This window comes from Aedes aegypti, chromosome 2, assembly GCF_002204515.2.
Source record: "Aedes aegypti strain LVP_AGWG chromosome 2, AaegL5.0 Primary Assembly, whole genome shotgun sequence".
NCBI lineage: Eukaryota > Metazoa > Arthropoda > Insecta > Diptera > Culicidae > Aedes > Aedes aegypti.
In genome coordinates, this window is record NC_035108.1 from 131461289 (window position 1) to 131481561 (window position 20273).

At 36.3% G+C, this 20273-nt stretch overlaps 1 protein-coding gene across 7 annotated transcripts in view; it reads right to left on the bottom strand.

The window, feature by feature from the left end:
- Positions 1 to 12851, bottom strand: part of LOC5566824 (PDZ and LIM domain protein Zasp) — a 257834-nt gene extending 244983 nt beyond the window's left edge. For 4 of the 7 annotated variants that reach the window (XM_021842380.1, XM_021842379.1, XM_021842376.1 and 1 more), the window contains exons 1-2: positions 7389 to 7497; positions 6575 to 6904 (exon numbers count right to left, since the gene is read on the bottom strand). The gene's annotated coding sequence lies outside the window, so the exon portion shown is untranslated. Of the gene's footprint in view, positions 1 to 6574; positions 6905 to 7388; positions 7498 to 12631 lie in introns of those variants that run through there. The other 3 variants (XM_021842377.1, XM_021842384.1, XM_021842378.1) reach the window with 3 other exon arrangements.
- Between the last annotated feature and the right edge of the window lie 7422 nt (positions 12852 to 20273).

Genomic DNA, 20273 nt, shown 5'->3' on the forward strand with positions numbered 1-20273 from the left:
AAAAAGAGAAGTCAAATAATTGGTAGGAATTGTCAAACAACTAAACAGACGTCTCAGGCAGTTGGGCATTGTAAATTTCCACGGATATTTATGAAAAATGCTTTTTAAAAAAAGCATCGAAAGTGCGAACTTTTAAAAAGCAAAAATTGAAATATTTCATGTGAAATGTTTTCCATACAAAGAAGAGTGTCCGGAATTAAAAGCTGTCCGTAATATGAATCAAAACGGTAGTCATCTTGGTTTTTGTTTTCTGAATCGCAGTGATTCTTTCAGAAACATTTTTAAGATTTCTTCCAGAAACTCCTTCTAAAGTACTTCTGAGAACTTCATGCAGATCGTTCGTCCCCTCTCCTAAAGAAATTAAGTCAGAAAGCGAAATGTTTAATTCAAATTGTCAAAACATAGAACAAAAAGGATGCAAAACCATGTATTGAAGCATTTCATTCAATTGGTAAACCGTTTCTAAAGGTCAAATTATTATTTTCAGGCACGCTAGTATTTGCAATTGGGAAGAATCTACGTTTCCAAAGATGTAAATAGCTAGTGGGACAACGAAGTCGAAGCAATTGGTTGCATAGAGTGACAGACGTAAGAACGAAGAAAGTGTAAAGCACAAGATAACATGGACTGGCACGATATGCGGAAGTTTTATGCAAGTTTTATGTTTGTTTAAAAGCAACTTTGGACGGATTAAAATCGAACACATCATTCACAACACAAAAACTTCGAATTCAACTAGAGAGTGGACTATTCTGACCATAGGCAGACCTATGCGTTCCAGGTGCCAAGAGTTGACGACTACGTAAATAACGACTTGGAGCGAGAAACCCTACTTTCGCATATAAGCCGCTACAGTCAATATTGTTCATGATCGAATCAAACCTAAACATTCATTTCAATTTGGTTCCCCTAAATGCCAGCAACATGCAGCGACTCTGATTGACGGGGTTGGTGATCTAATGGCTACCGCTTCTGCTCCATAAGCAGAAGGTCATGGGTTCAATCCCAGGCCCGTCCCTTTCCTTTCCTCGTACTTTGTAGTTGTATATCTCTCACTTGCTTCTATCTTGCACTCTCAATCAATCACACTCACATCTTATTCTTTCATAGCAAACTCTTGAACCAGAGACGGACAAAAAAAACGTTTCCCTACGCTTCCACTCTATCATCATTATAGCACGCCTTTCCTTACGCCTGATACATAGGCAGTCTGCTGACCAAAGAGCAAACCTCTCTGCCATGCCTTTCCCTTAACTCACACACTTCCGCATGAACTGGCATAGACACAGTGGTATATACGGTCTACTGTGAAAGCCAGTTTAATGGCATCATTAATTCCTCCCCCTTCCTCTCATTGGTCAGCATTCGTACGTGGCAGGCACCATTGTTTCCTAACATTAGAAGATCACCAGCACTTATACACTGAGGGTGCTGTTAGTCCCAGGCAGTCATTCGGTTGGTTCCTTGTGTAAGTGCAGCTGATGTGGCGATACTGGAGTTAGCAACCATGGGCAGCCAATCAAGCTCAAGCTCAAACTCAAAGCTCAGTAACATGCAGCGACTCTCATAGTCTGGAAGATGCACAGGCTCCGTTCCACGGTAGTGACCTAAGTGAACGAAGAAAGCTACACTGTACTTTTTCAATATGGAGCACCTGAGCAGTTTGAAAATGTGACCACACACAGGCAGAGCGTATTCTAGTACTCTTCGCATCAATGAACAATACAGTGTCTTGTGGATGAAGATATCTTGGACACTTCCCGAGGAGGAAAGAATAACTCGGCAATAACTTATGCATACCATATTTTGGTATCATACCCCAAATAGGTATTGTACAGTTATCAATACCTCATTTTGGTATTATAATGGTATTTGAAAAAAATAATTAAAACAATTAAAAATACTTCATTTTGGTATTCGATAGGTATTGAGGACTGCTGGAGGTATTGAACTATTATTGAAAAATTTCACTTTTATATGAAAATCCATTAAGTATTATTTAGGTATTGCAATACCTGATCTAATTATCAGCTTGGTATTTGTAGAATATGCAGAAGGTATTATTTGAGGTATTTTACCTCTTATGCAGGGCTCGTTCATACCTCATTCAGGTTGTAAGTATTGGAAATGATCTGGTATGGAATACCTCAGTTTGGTATTCAGTAGTTATTTTCTTCTGCTCGGGTTGTGACTTACATCGGATGAACCCAAGAACAGAGAAAGCCTTGGCAGTGGTTACGCTCACATAATTGCTGATTTCAGTTTACTCTCAATGATAACACCCAAATCGTTGATGGTCGTTACTCGGTCGATGATACTACCGTTGATTTTGTAGTTGAAAAAGATTCTGGAAAGACGGAGTGTGAATGTTTATGCACTTGCATTTGCTGTTGTTCAACAGCATTTCATTTTCTGAACACCATAGAAGCGGCTCGTTGTCGTCAGACTGTAGAACATAGCAGTCGATAGCAGAGGTGATAGCTCTGTAGATCTTGAGGTCATCAGCATAAATAAGCTTGCACGATTTCAAACGGTGAGACACATCGTTGATGAACAGCACAAATATGAGTGGACCTAAAACGCTGCCCTGGAGGACACCGGAGGTAACATCAAAAACACTAGATTGTGTGTCTCCGATCCTAACGAAGGCTTTGCGACCGGACAAGTAGGAATGAAGCCATTCTGTGATTCAATGAGGCAGCCTCATTCGCTCTAACTTCTTGATAGCCAGATCGGGGGGACTTTGCTGAAAGCATTTCAGAAGTCGAAGTACACAGCGTCCATTTGCTAACGGCGCTCAATTTCCGATGGAAGGACAGTAGTGTAGCACATAAGATTTGAAACTGTGAATCGTTTATTAAGTCCTGGTGGTGAAGCCGGACGGATGTACATGTCACAAAGAAGGATCGTTGACAATGGAAAATTAACTAAGATAACAACTTGCTCAAGGAAGAGCTTCAACTGCAATAAATACACCACCACGTTGGAAGGAGCTTATCTGGGCACTATGATCGCATCGGAATATCGTGTAATTGGAACAGTGTTCGGAGTTGAGTACCTACGTCAGGACGGAGCCACGTTGCCGTCAGAATAATAATGTCATAATCGCATCCAATCGTATCAATAAAGAAATCAGTGGTTTTCGTTCGCATACCTAGCACCTTCTGGTAATACACCGTAAGGCGCCGTCGAGATGCTTGCCCACCCGAGCAGAAGAAAATAACTACTTAATAACAAATTGAGGTATTCCATACCAGATAATTTCCAATACTACATACCTGAATGAGGTATGAATTAGCCCTGCATAAGAGGTAAAATACCTCAAATAATATCTCAAGCATATTCTACGAACACCAAACTGATAACTAGATCAGGCATTGTAATACCTCAATAATACTTGATGGATTTTCATATAAAAATGAAATTTTTCAATTGTAGTTCAATACCTCCAGCAGACCTCAATAGCTGTTTAATACCTCAATGAAGTATTTTTAATTGTTTTAAAGATTTTTTTCAATACCATTATAATACCAAATTGAGGTATTGACAACTGAACAATACCTAATTTTAGTATGATACCAAAAAATGGTATGCATAAGTTATTGGGGAGTTATTTGTTCCTCCTCGGGCAAATATATTAAAATGGCTGACCTCAGAACCTATCGACATAAGAAAGGATAGGAAAGGTAAAGAGCAAGCTAAAAGTTGAAAGGTTGCTGAAAAAGGCGATCCCAATCGAGTTTCACAATTATGAAAGCAAGTAGCTTTACCAATCCATCGACCGAGTACTTCTGAAGCTATAGGAAGTGGCCTCATACGCGCAATCTACAACCAAAAATTCATACTGGAGTGTGCCAATTACAGAGAGCTGCTCCATACAAAATCCGAATACTCTACTTTGTAAGGGAATCATTTCACGCGAAATATTTGAATTTTTCCGTTTAAAAGTTTTCATTTTCGAGTCTCGTTTTAATAGGCACTTTCCGTAGATATCTCTGCAAATTTATAATTCCTAACAGCCGTAGACCTTTCTTAGATGGTTTGACTATTCAAATTGAAGATTTGAATTTTCTATTTATTATTTTCAGTAAAGGAATTTGAAACGAAGTGTACGGAATATGATGCATAAGTGAGGAAGCGTCCGGAACAAGAATCATGAGAATTGTTCATGTTGCGGAATCAAAATTTTCATCGGAAAGGCTGGCCATTTGTCTGCACCGGCTGATAGGCACAATCTGGGAAACAGAACAGCTACCGGAGAAGTGGAAGGAAGGGGTAATCTGCCCCATCTACAAGAAAGGCGACAAGTTAGATTGTGAGAACTTTCGAGCGATCACCATTCTAAATGCGGCCTACAAAGTATTATCTCAGATCAGCTTCCGTCGTCTGTCACCCGTAGTAAACGAGTTCGTGGGAAGATATCAAGCCGGCTTCGTTGACGGCCGATCGACAGCGGACCAGATCTTTACTGTACGGCAAATCCTCCAAAAATGTCGTGAATGCAAGGTCCCAACGCATCACCTTTTCATCGATTTCAAGGCGGCATACGATAGTATCGACCGCGTAGAGCTATGGAAAAGCATGGACGAGAACAGCTTTCCCGGGAAGCTCACGAGACTGATAAGAGCGACGATGGAAGGTGTGTAAAATTGTGTGAAGGTTTCAGGCGAACACTCCAGTTCGTTTGGATCCCACCGGGGACTACGATAAGGTGATGGACTTTCGTGCCTGTTGTTCAATATTGCGCTAGAAGGTGTTATGCGGAGAGCCGGGCTTAATAGCCGGGGTACGATTTTTACGAGATCTAGTCAATTTGTTTGCTTCGCGGATGATATGGACATCGTCGGCCGAACATTTGAAAAGGTGGCAGACCTGTACACCCGCCTGAAACGCGAGGCAGCAAAAGTTGGACTGGTGGTGAATGCGGCCAAGACAAAGTACATGCTAGCTGGTGGGACCGAGCGCGACAGGGCTCGCCTAGGTAGCAGTGTTACGATAGACGGGGATACGTTCGAGGTTCGTCTACCTTGGATCCTTGCTGACGGCTGACAATAACGTTAGCCGTGAAATACGGAGGCGCATCATCAGTGAAAGTCAGGCCTACTATGGCCTCCAGAAGAAGCTGCGGTCAAAAAAGATTCACGCCCGCACCAAATGTACCATGTACAAAACGCTCATAAGGCCGGTAGTCCTCTACGGGCATGAAACGTGAACGATGCTCGAGGAGGACCTGCAAGTACTTGGAGTCTTCGAACGTCGTGTGCTTAGGACGATCTTCGGCGGTGTGCAGGAGAACGGTGTGTGGCGGCGAAGGATGAACCACGAGCTCGCCCAACTCTACGGCGAACCCAGTATCCAGAAGGTGGCCAAAGCTGGAAGGATACGATGGGCAGGGCATGTTGCAAGAATGCCGGACAACAACCCTGCAAAGATGGTATTCACTTCGGATCTGGTTGGTACAAGAAGGCGTGGAGCGCAGCGAGCTAGGTGGGCGGATCATTGCGTATCGATTTGGCGAGCGTGGGGCAGAACCGAGGATGGAGAGATGCGGCCACCAATCGAGTATTGTTGATTCAGTGTTATCTGTGTAGATGTTAACTAAATAAATGAATGTGGCAGATAATGTTTCAATATGGTATTCCTGCGAAACTGATAAGGTCGATATGAACAATGGATGTTCCCAAATCAAGTTTTTGGTTTGCGTATATGGTGTTTATCTCGTTTGTTGTTAAACAAACTGAGTGACGGTGACGCACTTACAAATTTACTGTAGTACAACTGCAGGGTGTGATATGGAAATCTGACGTGCAAATAAAAAACACCATCATTACATGGTCACATATACTCTTTAGCTTTGCGGACGGTATCAACCTTATTCAAGTCGACTTGCGGTCATTGGTTGAAGTCGTCGTACCTCTGAGAGGGGAGAGAGCTTGGATTTTCCAGGCCATGAATTCTACCAAATCGAAGTTCATGGTCGCATATATAGATAGAGGTAGGCCTAGTGATGTTAATGTTGAGGTAGTGTTTGATGGGAATGTGTCTGAAGCAGTTGAAGTTCTTGATAACCTTGCAACACTTGTTCCATAAGACTTTGACGTTTTCCGTAAAGTAAAAAGACGTTTTGCAGCTGCGAAGTGACTTCGGTGGGCTGGTTGCTTGATGCAAATATCAGAAAAAAGAATTTCAAAAAGTAGAACCAATTCAACAAACTCAAAAATTAAAACCAAGCTGAGTTCAGCGACTTGTGAAACGCCACGGATACGATGGCTATATGCATTGGAAGGGAAACTGGTGTCTCGTATTATTCGGGAAAACTAATAAGTATAGCTGAAAACTGACGAAATTAGAGCCCTACAGGCGTTCAATGGCAATAAAAAGTATCTATTAACCCAAGTCATGATTTTCACGATAAATCAATTTCAAATATAAGATTATAGCAGATAAATATAAAAAAAGTTCAACAATTTCATCTAATTTTGTCAACTTTCGACCCCTCCAAACCCATTGTGCCCCCATGTGTGTAGGTAGAGGCAACGGCCCCAAAATTTGCCTGCATAACTTTGATTCTCACCTTGAAAACACGCAGAGAACTCTCGGGGCCCTCGCTGCGAATTGACTGCGACTGTTTCGTTGGTTGCGGGGACGGCGATGCTAATTTATGCCGCTCGGATTCGTTTCACTCTCCGGATCTTGCTTGCCCAGAGAACTGGATTTGAACTTTACAAGCTGCGTTTTACGAGTCACACGAGATCACACTCTCAGGAATTTTTATCCCTTTTTCAGGAGCACCACGCACACTTTCGGTTCGGTTTCGGTTCTACCGCCACAGCCTGGATCAAGCACTCACTGGACACTTCAAACGAGACACACTACTACTTTACATACAGACAAATAAACGACACTGAAAAGGAGAATTCAAATAATCAGCGACCAAATTCCACCGGAGATAATCCTTGCTCGCACACGTAAAAATCACTCAGAAATCCGAGAAAATAGTCAAATTTTCGCGCTTTTTCAGCGCCGTTTCTTCGCCTTTTCTCGAAAACGATTCATCCGATGCCGAGCCGCGAGGGGGGAAAAGTTCGAACGGTTTATTCGCTAATTTTTATTTTTAGCCCCGCGCTGAAAATCACAAAACCTGCACGCTCGCCCCCAGTTCGCTTTTGGTAGCTTGGTTTTGTTCTTATTTTCACTGTCTCGAACGTGACGTAACGCACAATCTCTCTGATTTTCCCCGCCCTGAGTCCTCCACGAGTCTTTGCACGCACAATTTTCCCTCACTCACGGCCGGCGAATCGTCTTCAGCGCAGCGCCAAAGTCACGGATTTCTTCTTCAACACCCAAGTAACGTTCTCCCTTTTCTTCTTCAAAAAGGCTTCACTCACAATTCGACACAATCTCGGAACTTTCCGACCAGCTAGCTAGACTGACAAACTTCGAATGCGGTCTCGGATTTGCGGCGCAACTCGGGCAAGTCTGACCGCTTGGCGGTTCGGGAAATTTTCCCGACGGTGGAAAATTCGCCGAACCCGCACGAAAATGTCGCGATCGGGAGCTGGGTAGAGTTTTCACCAACACATCTAGGGCGGTGTGCGGTGGCTGATTAGTCAGGACGTGACACTAGTTGTATGTTACACAGTTGATGGCGTGGTGTGATTTTAAATGAAGGTTGGCGCGTAGTTTGCTGCTGACTTTTATGCAGATGGATGGTGGTTGTAGATATATTTAGGATGATTCGGTTGAGACAGTGGACTCGTGTAGTTTGCAACAGTCAAGGAAATTATTTGTTATTTGTCATTCGTATATCCTGGAAATCATAGTAAAACACATTGAAGTGGACACAAGATGTTTGATCACCATTGTTTTATATCGAAAATCAAACCCAATTCTCAACATTATAGCTAAGAATTCATTCAAAACATTTGAGAGCAATTGTGTTAATGTAATTGTATATTTTTGAAGTTTCATACGGACAATTTTGTCAAATAATATCAAAGATGCTAATGCTAGAGATTTTTCCATGACCGTTTATTCAATTTGAAATAGACACGGTCAATGTACTGGTGGAAGTTGGGTGACAGTCAAAACGTCGAAAGATAAAACGTCGAATGCCAAAATGTCGAAAGCACTTTTATGCAAATGAATGGTGGTTGTAGATATATATTTAGGTTGCTTCGAATGTGACATTTGTGATGTTTGAAACAGCCAAGGAAATTGTTTGTAATTTGTCACTCGCTTATCCTGGAAAATATGTTACATTGAAGTGGGTAAAAGATATTGGATTCTCATTATTGTGTTAAAAAAAATAGTTGATATTTGAATAATTGAGCAACTTTAAATTTTGCACAATCAAAACAGGTCTAATGTATGCTCTAATGATAAGAATTATCACTTATTATTTTTTTTTTTTTTCAAAAAGATCACCATCCATCTAATGAAATCTGCTTAGGCTCATAAGGCCATAGTCAAAGATTTGATTGTAGGTCCGTCAAGTTGTAATTCCTCACTCAAGTTTGTCCTTTCTTTATTTTCAATATCGATGAATATTACTCATCTCATACTTCCACTCTATCTCTGATAATACCATCATAGTATACAGTGCTCTTAAAGATGATGGTATGCGATATTTCGAATGATTCCGTTAAATGCCGTTCTAAACAAAACTCTGCGGAATTCCACGGAATCCAATGAGGCGAAATTTATTTATTCCATTGCAATGTCACAATTTCGATTAGTGACGAAGTTGGGTATGTCTTTGATTTTTTGTCGACAAAGATAAACCCGACATAACATTCACATTCTGAAAGTTCCAAATTTCTATAACATAAAGAGCTCGTTTCCCTAATAAATTTTAGAAAAGACAATTCTGCAGCTAAAATCATCCCATACAAAATGTATGGAAACAATTTTGCAGCAAAATAATTTAATCCTACTAATTACAAAATCTTAACCCAAACAACGTGTATCACTATGGCATTTTGAGGTGCTTGATCAGTAAGATTTTTGAGATCATCTTTTAAAATGCGACCCTGAGCCATTTAGACTTTTTCATTGAATGATACTTCCGGTGCAGGTGGTGAAATGATGAAGCTTTGTACTACTAAAAGGAAAACAAAATAGCATTATCAAATGGCAAATTGAAAACAACATGTGTTCTGGTCATCTTTGATACAATATGGTAGTTTTTTTTTTATAAGAGCACAATTTATTTATCCTACATACAAGTAAACAGAATATTGTTTAGAATTGTAGAGATGTTCAATGACATGACATTGAAATGCAATAACCAGTGCTGTAAACATTCGACATTTTTCGCGACATTCGTTTCGCTTCTATGGTCAGCAGTCATATGAATTCTTTACACTCATCCGCTACCGTCACCTTTTGCACACAGCACAGTCGTTAAATGAACATCGAGAAACATATAATATTGTCAATTGAATGTCGTCTGACACGATGACATTTGCATAAATCATAAGTTTTGCATAGAATTCAGACACATCCAATCATAAACAACAAGAATGGTTTGATCTTGCTTGTTATATCGAATGTGACACACATACAAGTGAAAGCAGTGCCCAATACAAAAAATGACAGAAACAATCAGAATCATATGTTTTCATAGCAAAGCTATAGTCGTCAGAAGCATTCAATTGATATTTTTTAATTCCGACATTCATGTGATCGCTCGTGTTGTGAATGTTTGAGGGAAGCGCTGCCGAATATCAGGAAAATCATGTGGACTACCGGGATTGCAAACAACATTGAATATAACACAGATCTGTACTGGACATGTACAAGTAAAAGGAATGTCTAAATTAGTTGTATGGGGCTATCCATTAATTATGTAATGGTTTATGGGGGGAGGGGGGGGTTGAGATTTCTTACGCGCCATACGATTTATTTTTAATGTTCATACAAAAAATCTTACCATGGGGGGAGGGGGGGTTGAAAAACCCTAAAAATTGTCTTACGTAATTAATGGATCGCCCCTATGGGTATTTTAGATCCACTAAAAATAAATAAAATGTAGGCATTTGGACCTTCAAGAGAATCAGCTAATTTATTGATAATTCTTGTATATCATAGACACTTGACCTTTGGTTCTCCACATTTTTCAAAGCCTTACTGCACAGATATCTCCACAGAATTCTTCATAGAGGTCTCCAAAAAGCCATCCGCACAGGTATTCTCGAAGGTTTTTACAGAGGTATCTACAAAGGATTGCAAAAAGTGCTCCACTAATATCTGTTCAAAGCCTGTACACTAGAGTGATGCAAATTTTGAAATTTTGGCTCCCCTATGCTTAAACGACTTATATTATGGTATATAGCATCCTCCCAAAGTTTGGAATGAATCGGAAGAAATTTGAATGTGCACAGGCCATTTGAAGTTTATATGGAGATTACTATGGAAAACGCCATCCTTTTGTGTTCAGCCCTCTATCACTTCGTCATAACGTTTTATGGAAAAGTGAACACAATCTTCTGATATGAAATCCTTTCAGCTACAACTTTGCCGAAGGCCACATTTTGATTGGACGTTCCCTGGTGTAAATGTGATGGTTAAACTTAGAGAAAACCAATATGCACTCTGCCTCGAATCTTCCAGAATCAAGGTGTACATTTTTCAAATTGGGTAATATTGCCATATGCAACTTGATGAGTCTGAAAAGCGCGAGAAAGTTTCTTAGAGGAAAATAAAAACAAATTGTGTATGACAAGCGTATGATAGTGTTCCTGCGTTCATCAGTCTGAATCAGAAATAGTTGTAAAAAGACATACTGCTACGACCCATATCAGTTCCTCACTCATTGTGCGATGATAACCTCAATGGTAGAGGTAGCGTTGAACATATGTCAGACCCGAATTCAACTCTCGTCTTGGTCAGTTTTTTTAAGTCGATTTTTTCTCTATTGTCGATTATTTCACTGTTTTAAAAAAATAACGCTCTTTAAAATAATACATAAAAAATGAGTCAAATATTTAAAGAAATTAGTTTTTACCCAAAAAATAAAAAGTAAAAATATGTGTAATATTTATGAAGAAATCGTATTAATATCTGTAAATTTTTTTTCAATCATTTTTTTTCTGTAGAGCTTTTTGACCACTGCTTCCATTGTTTAGAAATATTGTGGTTTGACTCATGTTTTATCTTATACTCCCGATTGACATATGATAGACTTTGGGCTAAACACGTTTTACAAAGTCTATTACCCTATTAGGACTACTTTGCATAATTTCAAAGGGCTTTTATGACCTTGTTCTAAATGTTAACATTCTTTGACTAAGCAATGCGCAGCAGTAACAGAGTAAATACTCAGCAGCTTCGTTTTCATCTTGGCAAAACGACATTCAGAGGATTGGATTTTTCCTATCTTTTTAAAATGATACCTGTTTAGGACTCTCTAACCTCTCTAACTCGATGTTATCTTACACGATGCTATCTGTTTTAGTTTCCAATGTGAGCTTACTTCTCTTACTCGATGTTTTCATGAATTTGAATATTATGGTTAAATTTATATTAAAATTAAGGTTTACTGCCTATTTCTGGGTGACATAATTATTAATTTTTGCAGATCGTTAAAAAAGTGTCCTGATCTAATGTTTCTATGATGAAAAAGTCAGGGAGATCTTTATCTATTGATTCGTTTACGATGGAACATGGAATTGGCTTGTTTAGGGGTATCAAGTTTTTTACATATTCTGGTTCTACATCAGAAATTAAGCCAGGACCCAAAAATTTCATTATTTTCCGTGCCCTGGAACTTTTTTTAAAACACATTTGAAGTTAGTATGGAAATTACTTTTGAATCACCCCTCGGCCAATTTTACTATGGGACGACCTGTCATAATGTAAATTGAAATGTCATTGAGTCTACATATTGAAACCTTCATAAATCATTTAAAATGTAAAAATTAAGATATTGAAGTGCAATAAAATTATGTTATGCTTTGAAAAATGTGATTAGGCTACGAAAAACTGTAAATGTTTCATGGCTAATCAACCCAATTTTAGGAGTTTGATGTAAGTTCATCAAATTTAAGCACGGTGAAGAACACTCCCGTGCAACTTGTTACAAGTTTCATTCGAAGTTTTGATACTCTCAGCCATTGCTTTTGGAGCATAATATTGTACGTAGTTCAATAGTGTTTAGAGAGCAACATAGATAAATAATATATTCAACTTTTCTCCTATCAAATCCATCTGGAAATCGCCTGTATCAAAAAGATTTATGCGCTTAGCTACGCATACAATACATACGATTGGATAAATCAAGCCCTTAAGATGCAGTTAATGCAACTGCAAGATAAAAATCACTCCCTTTGTTGATGAATCTCGGAGATCCCACGTGTAATACGATACTCCCAACTGGCACCGAAACCAAAACAATTCCATCTATTTTCACCGCAGTTTCTGGCTAAAATTAAAAGAAAGCACCAACTCAGCACCAGCCAATTGGCTTCAAGTAAGCAAAAACACACTGCCAGCTCACTGTCCGCACACAGTTTGTTGTTAATGTTTTCTTCGCGGTCGCCAAGAACAGAACTGCATGCAATTTTCACACTAACAATAACAGAAAAACAACATCCATGCAAAAAGCTTCACTAGTCCTAAGAACACCAACCTAGGCACTGTGGGGTACGCACTTGAAGAATAACTCCTACGTAAATTGTTTGTCGTTTCTTCGATAACAAGTTCTTCGCTGTTTAGCTTGATAAAGGCACTTTTTTTTAGAATATATCCGTTGCACAAGAATTCACAACCGTTGCACAAATCAACGCACTAAATGCACAAATTCCGCAACCGATGCTTTCAAGACAAGCAAGCAAACAAGACTGAAGCCAACGTGCGAAGGAACTATGCTTTGAGTCTACAGCGCACACCGGTTGCTCTGCTTGACTCAGCCGGGCAATGATGCAACGCGGTATAGCAAGGGTGAACGTAAGGAGCGGCGAGAGAATGTCTCTAAGAGGTGAGAAACGACTTAAGACGGAGCTATTGGTGCCGTGTTGCCAGGGAGGTTTGCTCTCATTAATCCTTTCAATAGAATAGCATTACCTACATTCTGCTCTATTACCAGATATTCCACAAGAGGATTTATTTGTAAACTGTTTGTAAGTCTAACGTTTTATGGCTAATTTCAATTGCCTATGGCTTATTTGAAAGTAAATTAATGAGACTTACATACCTTGTACAGTAATGATTTTTTTTGGATATTAATAGTACTAAAATTTGAAATCAATTCACTTTAGTTAAATCGTTGATGCTTTTGAACTTGTGAAAAAAAATAATATATGGTTGAATTCATGTTATGTTTAAAGGATTGTGAAAATTTCATTTAAATCGGTCCATAAACAACTTGGATCTAAGCCTCCATAGTTGACCATATTGTATGGAATATCTAAAGAGTTGAAAATGTATTGTCCAATACTGTACATTAGAATATGCAATTGTAAAGAGAGTCCGGGAGAGGCTCTCTCTAAGACACTCTTCAACCAGAGCTCAAGACGAAACTGATAACGAAAAAAAATGCAGTGTTTGTGGAAGCACATTTTTTATGAGCGGCGGGCGGCTGCAAGAGAGACTTAAAAGCGGTAACCGATACTGAGTCAGAAACAGTGAACCAAAACAAAAGACTGGAAAATCTAATTTCCGTTCCTGGCGGCTCAGTTTCAGTTTATGGCTTTGCCTATGTTTGGCGCTACCTTTGCAGCAATTTCGGTGTGCGGTGTTTTCATACATGAACGGGTGTGCTGATAACAGCTACCGGTGAGAATTATCAGAAGTAGTCTGCTAAAATTCATGACGTTTCATATTTAAAAAATATTTTGGCAATCGAAATATTTTAATGAAATTCATAATTTGCTGAACATCTATTAACAATTTTAGAACATTGCCCTAGAAGAAGCATAACAATCCCTAGGGTGTCCGTCCTATTATGGAGGACTTAAGCATGGTGTTGAAATTAAAATCGTATTGCAGTGTCCAAAATCTAAATATTATAGTATTTTGCAATGTTAAATGTTAAAACTATCCCTTATCTGGAGTATAGTGAAGTAAAAAACTAATTTTTGGAATCATACATACATTTTTTTTTGACATAAATCTGAAGCTCTTCCTCTGTCCTATTATTTCGGTATTTTGTCCTATTATTGCGGTAGTGCCGTCCTTTTATTTCGGTTTGCCAAACATCATAGATTTTATTACATTCAATAAACATTCAATAACACACAATGTTTGAGCATTGAAATAATGCTCCCTCCATGTTAATGACAATGCACGGTACTGTCAGTTTGTGTGACTTTGGACATATCTATGAGGAAAACTAATTCATTACTTTATGTCACGATTCGAAAACAAATCAACAGAATCGAATGATTTTCTGCCAGTTTCGTGTCCTCTTTCGTCGTAGGTGGACAATGTTAAAGTGAATAGACAAGGTTCTTCCATCTCATACCACTAGTCGCTATATAAGAAATGAATTTGTTGACTTAAGTATAACCTACAATTTTGATGGTTTTAAAAATATTTTCCACTAGCAACACAATTGTAAAGGATTGCTTCTTTGCGATCATCTTATATATTAGTTTTTCATCGTATTTTTGGCATGTGTTCCGATTTTCAGTCAGTTTAGGTGATTTTTTGGTAAAACATTGTGTTTATTTGCAAAATATTTGTAAAAAGAGGAACTACAGGGTAAAAATAAACATAAACCTTTTGTTTGACTAAATAAATGTATGAATAATTCAAAATTATGTCCCTAATTAGTATCCTAATTATATAATTGATGTTTCCAGCAATTCTTTTTAACATGACTATTGAAAAAACGAATTTTTGAATGAGATTTACAGATACCGCAATAATAGGCAAAAAGCTATTTTCATTGTCATATTATTGCGGTATATGCTTTTTCTCAAAAATATAGAACTTTTATTCAAAATTCAATATCTATCATGTAACTACATCCATACTGAACTGATATACCCGCTACATATAATTGTTTTAATTCTAAACTTAAAAATTTAAGCTTATGAAAACCCGCCCATAGATAGAGAGACTGGTCAATAATATAGTTTTTTCTTGATGCATTAAAACTGTTCTGCCACCGATAAAAATCGTTTAGCGGACTTTGGGGCAAGTGTGCCACCCCTGCTTTTTATAAAAACTACAATATATATTTTTTCTTTGAGCTCAACAATATGTTCCTTCATAGTTCACAATATAATAATCAAAATATGATGAACATTGCTCTATTTTACACGTATTTACATCGATTTTTGCAAAGACAACCAAATTTGAGTGGATTTTTATAAGATTTCGTTGTTTCTAAATAGCTTGGTAAAAGGTAAATTATTAACAGATTTTTCTAACGTACTGTACATCGTGAAACTATTCAAATGTGTAAGTTACTGTGGCATTTGAACGAAAAAAGTATTTAGTTTTACATACAAAATCCAGTTTGGTTGAAATGTATAGTTATTGGGGCAAGTGTGCCACCTATTTGGTAAACAAAAATTGTTGAAGTGAAATTCATAAAAATGTAAACATCATCAACAAACTCATAATAATAAACTAAAATGAAGCACCGGTAGTGGTTTCTGAAGTATAGTAGGGGAATAACTAACATGTTTGCCCCCCAAAGTGATTTTATCTCAAAATATTCAATAATAACATGTTTTTCGGCTTATTAAGTACCGTTTTACATATCTACATCAATATTTTACCGTTATTTAGTGCTGATCTAGTGTAATATTATACATATTTGCCGTAATATAAGGGTATTACTTATATTGTATTGAATGGAGACAAAAATAACCATTTTAGTTATTCGAATGAGTAATAGAGAGTTACGCATGTTTTGAACCTTGTTATAAAGCACCACCTTATTACGGTAAACTTAAAATTATTTTTTAAATTATCGATTAGCGTCTGCTTTTTAAGTAATATTAATATGAAATAAAGAAAATTTCATTACAAGTAGAATTACATGCGATGTTCATTCGGTGGCCGTCTTGCCCCATATGGGTGGCACACTTGCCCCATAGTGTCGAAAAATAGGTTATTTTGGATGATATTTGAGAAGCTCCAAAACTAATGCTTTTTGAAATTATTTTCATTTAAAATGGCACAGTGATTATGAAAAGTTGTGAAACTATCATCATGAGGCTAAATTGGTGGTTTTTATAAGCCTTGGGCAAAATTAGAGAACAATTTGCTTAAGGTGACACACTTGCCCCAAATTCCGCTAATTTTCAAAGCATTCATCTGGTACAGCTTGGGAATACTATAAGATTTCATAATCATCAATAATATCCATAGAAAATAGAGTTTTCGATTAATAATGAGGTTTTAATTCTTATACCGTAATAATAGGGAATACCGCAATAATGGGAAATTTACCATACTACATCTAAAAACAGTCAATGAAGAAATGATTCGAAACAACCCAATTATTGCTTTAAAATTACCTGATAAAAATAACAAAATAATTCAAATAGGGCAAAAGTTTGAGTGGGGTAAAAGAAATTTTAAATATTTCTAGCTCAATTCAAAGCTAATGTAATAAATGTGATGGTAGATCGAAAGCTATTCCAGAAAGGAACTTTCATATAAAATAATATAGAAATCGACTGATATTTGGAAAAATTGTTTGTTGATTTTAGATGCGGAAATTGCAATTTTAGGTCGAACATGGAACAAAAATAAATATTTGCATTAATTTTATTCGATTTTTTAAATAAGGGTGTTTTAGGAGTATCCTAAAGATGCCTCGAGGTGCATTAGAATTTGCGTCAATGCTATGGGAAGAGTTTTTTTTTGGTCCACAGTCGGACAAAAGTGCGAAAAAGTCCCAAAAATTTAATTCATAATACATAAAGTGTAAGTAACCAAATGCATACAATATGACCAATCTTGGGGATATGTATCTCAGCTTCTGATGGTTCGAAGTGGTTGCAATTAGGAAAACGAACTACAATTTACCTGTAACACAGCGCAACAAAAATGACACTTTTGCGTGTCTCAAGGATCAAATTATGTGTCTCTAGTACATTTAGGGTCGCTGAATCTGATGCCGTTCTAAGAAATGTACCAGCACGTCACAATTTTTAGCTACATGTCGTCAAAGTTGTATAAAACACTGGTTTTATTGATGTTTACATAAAATTTAAGGTATCATTTATCAAACTTTTTTGTGATATAATCTACCAAACATGCTAAATAGGACTTGAACTTTCAATTTAGATACAAATCAGTTGAAATTTCACGATAAAATTTAGTTTAAATCGATTTTTTTAACATGCTTGCAGTCTTCATATAAAATTCTTCGTTTCTCTTATATGGCATAATACAATACTTTTCTGAACCACCAAAAAATAACATTTTGCCATCGAAAATATTATGAACTTTGTTTGTAAGTATTGTTTTATACATGAAGTTTGAATTCTGTGACAAATTGAGCAAATAAATTGCCGTACAAGTTGGCAAACTTGCATGCAAGTTGGCTGAAACAGTCAAATTTTACATTTTCAACAGTCAATATCTCAAAAACTAGACGTGCCATGATATTTCTGAAAACGGCAATGGACTCAGAAACCCTTAATTTAGTAAATTGCGGTATTTTGGTGTTTGAGACAAAATCGTGTTCCGCTGTGTAATTCAGTCTTTAGTGAATTCATCACATTCCTGTCATTTTTTTACGAACATCATAGGGTTTGCCAATACAAGAGTAAGTAGCGTTGAAAGATTTTTTGATTTAATTAAACAACGGTAAGGTGTGAGTGGTTGGTGTTTTTTGCAAGTTGGTGTTACATCTGAACGTGAACAACTTTGCCGAACAAACTATCCAATTTACCATTTTTGCATTGAATTGAAAAATCATTTGGTTATTACTTTTGTATTTTAACAGTTCTTTAAAACTTTCTGGAAAATGTCTGAAATGTAATGAACTCACTGTACACAAAACTTCAGCTCATTTGTAGTTCGTCATCCGAATTTCAGCCAATTCGGATCACCAGATGCTGTGGATCACCAGAAGCTGGTTACAAACTTTTGTCTCTGACTGTATATTCAGATGTTCGGTTATCCAATCCGCATTTTTTACTATTAATTAAAGTACCGTGGGGTGAGTGGATACAGAAAAATTAATAGCCAATTTGATTATCATGTACAGCTAACGTGAATAACGTAATTCAAACTTTTTCTGTGGATAACAAATATTACTCTCGTTCTTGTTAATAGTGCTAGTTATGTTACATTTTAATACTTTAAAAATTAAAAAAAGTATCCTCATTTTATCAAAATAGTATTAAAAATATTTATACTTCAGTTCACATTAAAAAGAACAAAAAAAAACATTGAAGCTAGAAGAATTTGGAGAAAATTCATCAATTTATGCACATGATTTATGCAAAAATAATTGTAGGATCATTCCTAACGATGTTTTCAAAAAAACACTCGTTGTGTTGTTTGAAATATAAGTAACAATTATTTTTGTTTGAAAAACCGAAATATTTTTATTCTATTTATGAATATAGTTGTATCATCTATCTAGAATAATTTATATGGTCAAAGAAGGTACGATATATATATATATATATATATATATATATATATATATATATATATATATATATATATATATATATATATATATATATATATATATATATATATATATATATATATATATATATATATATATATATATATATATATATATATATATATATATATATATATATATATATATATATATATATATATATATATATATATATATATATATATATATATATATATATTAGAGTGGTTCAAAAAATCGTTTTTGCTCCACACCGCTCATTCGATTCTAGATCAGATTCTGAATGTCCTCCCAAAATTTGAGCTTTTTTGGATGAAAACTGAGACTGCACAAGCCCTTCAAAGTTTATATGGGAATTACTATGAGAAAAGCAACCAATTCATTCAATCGCTCATAGTATTTGCCCATGTGCTCTTGGGGCTTAGAACTACGTTGATACTGTGAGATACATTCATCAGCTACAACTTTGTCGAAGACCGTTTTCAAATCGGACGGCTCAGTAATTAGTTATTGATTTATATCCAGTCACAAATTCTTCAGCAGTGCTCATTTAACTTCTGAACAGGCAACATTGCTGCACCTGGCGCGAAAGATAGCACGCAAACATCATGGCTACTATGTTTTACTGCATATATCCAGTGATGCCTGCAGAACAGCCCAATAATTATAGCCAAATTTTTACAACTCATTCAAAAATCAATAACTAATTACTGGGGCATCCGATTTAAAAACGGTCTTCGGCAAAGTTGTAGCTGATTATTGTGTCTCACACTATCAACATAGTTCTAATTCCCAAGAGCATGTGGGCAAACACGTTGAGCGATTGGATGAACTGGTTGCTTTTCCCATAGTAATTCCCATATAAACTTTAAAGGGCTTGTGCAGTCTCAGTTTTCATCCAAATGTGCTCAACTTTTGGGAGGACATTCAGAATTTGATCTAGAATCGAATGAGCGGTGTGGAGCAAAAACGATTTTTTGAACCACTCTAATATATATATATATATATATATATATATATATATATATATATATATATATATATATATATATATATATATATATATATATATATATATATATATATATATATATATATATATATATATATATATATATATATATATATATATATATATATATATATATATATATATATATATATATATATATATATATATATATATATATATATATATATATATATATATATATATATATATATATATATATATATATATATATATATATATGTATATTTTAGTCCATTCCCTGAAAACCGATCTAGTGGGTCTCCGAATTCCGTGCAAATTTGCTATTTTGTTCCTTATCCGAAATAAGGATACACGTAGTTTTGGATTTTTTGATTAGGGTGACCATTTCTGAAATAAGGTGACCAGAAAAATCGCGATTTTGCAAAATTTTTATGTTTAAAAATATTATAACTTTTGAACCGTTTGACCGATTTTCAATCTTTTTGGACGTAATGAAGGCTAAAGATTTTGACTTTTCGGGAAAATTTAACAAAAATTGTGTGAAAAAACTCAATAGTTTCCTTTTTCTCGTGTTTTGAAGGCCTCGGGACCAAAGGAGCTATTGCTGCTCTCATTTTTTCTTAAAAGTTCAGAAAATTTTACGTAAACTGTCAAATTTTCAGCGATGTATGTTTTTTTAATTTTTGAGAT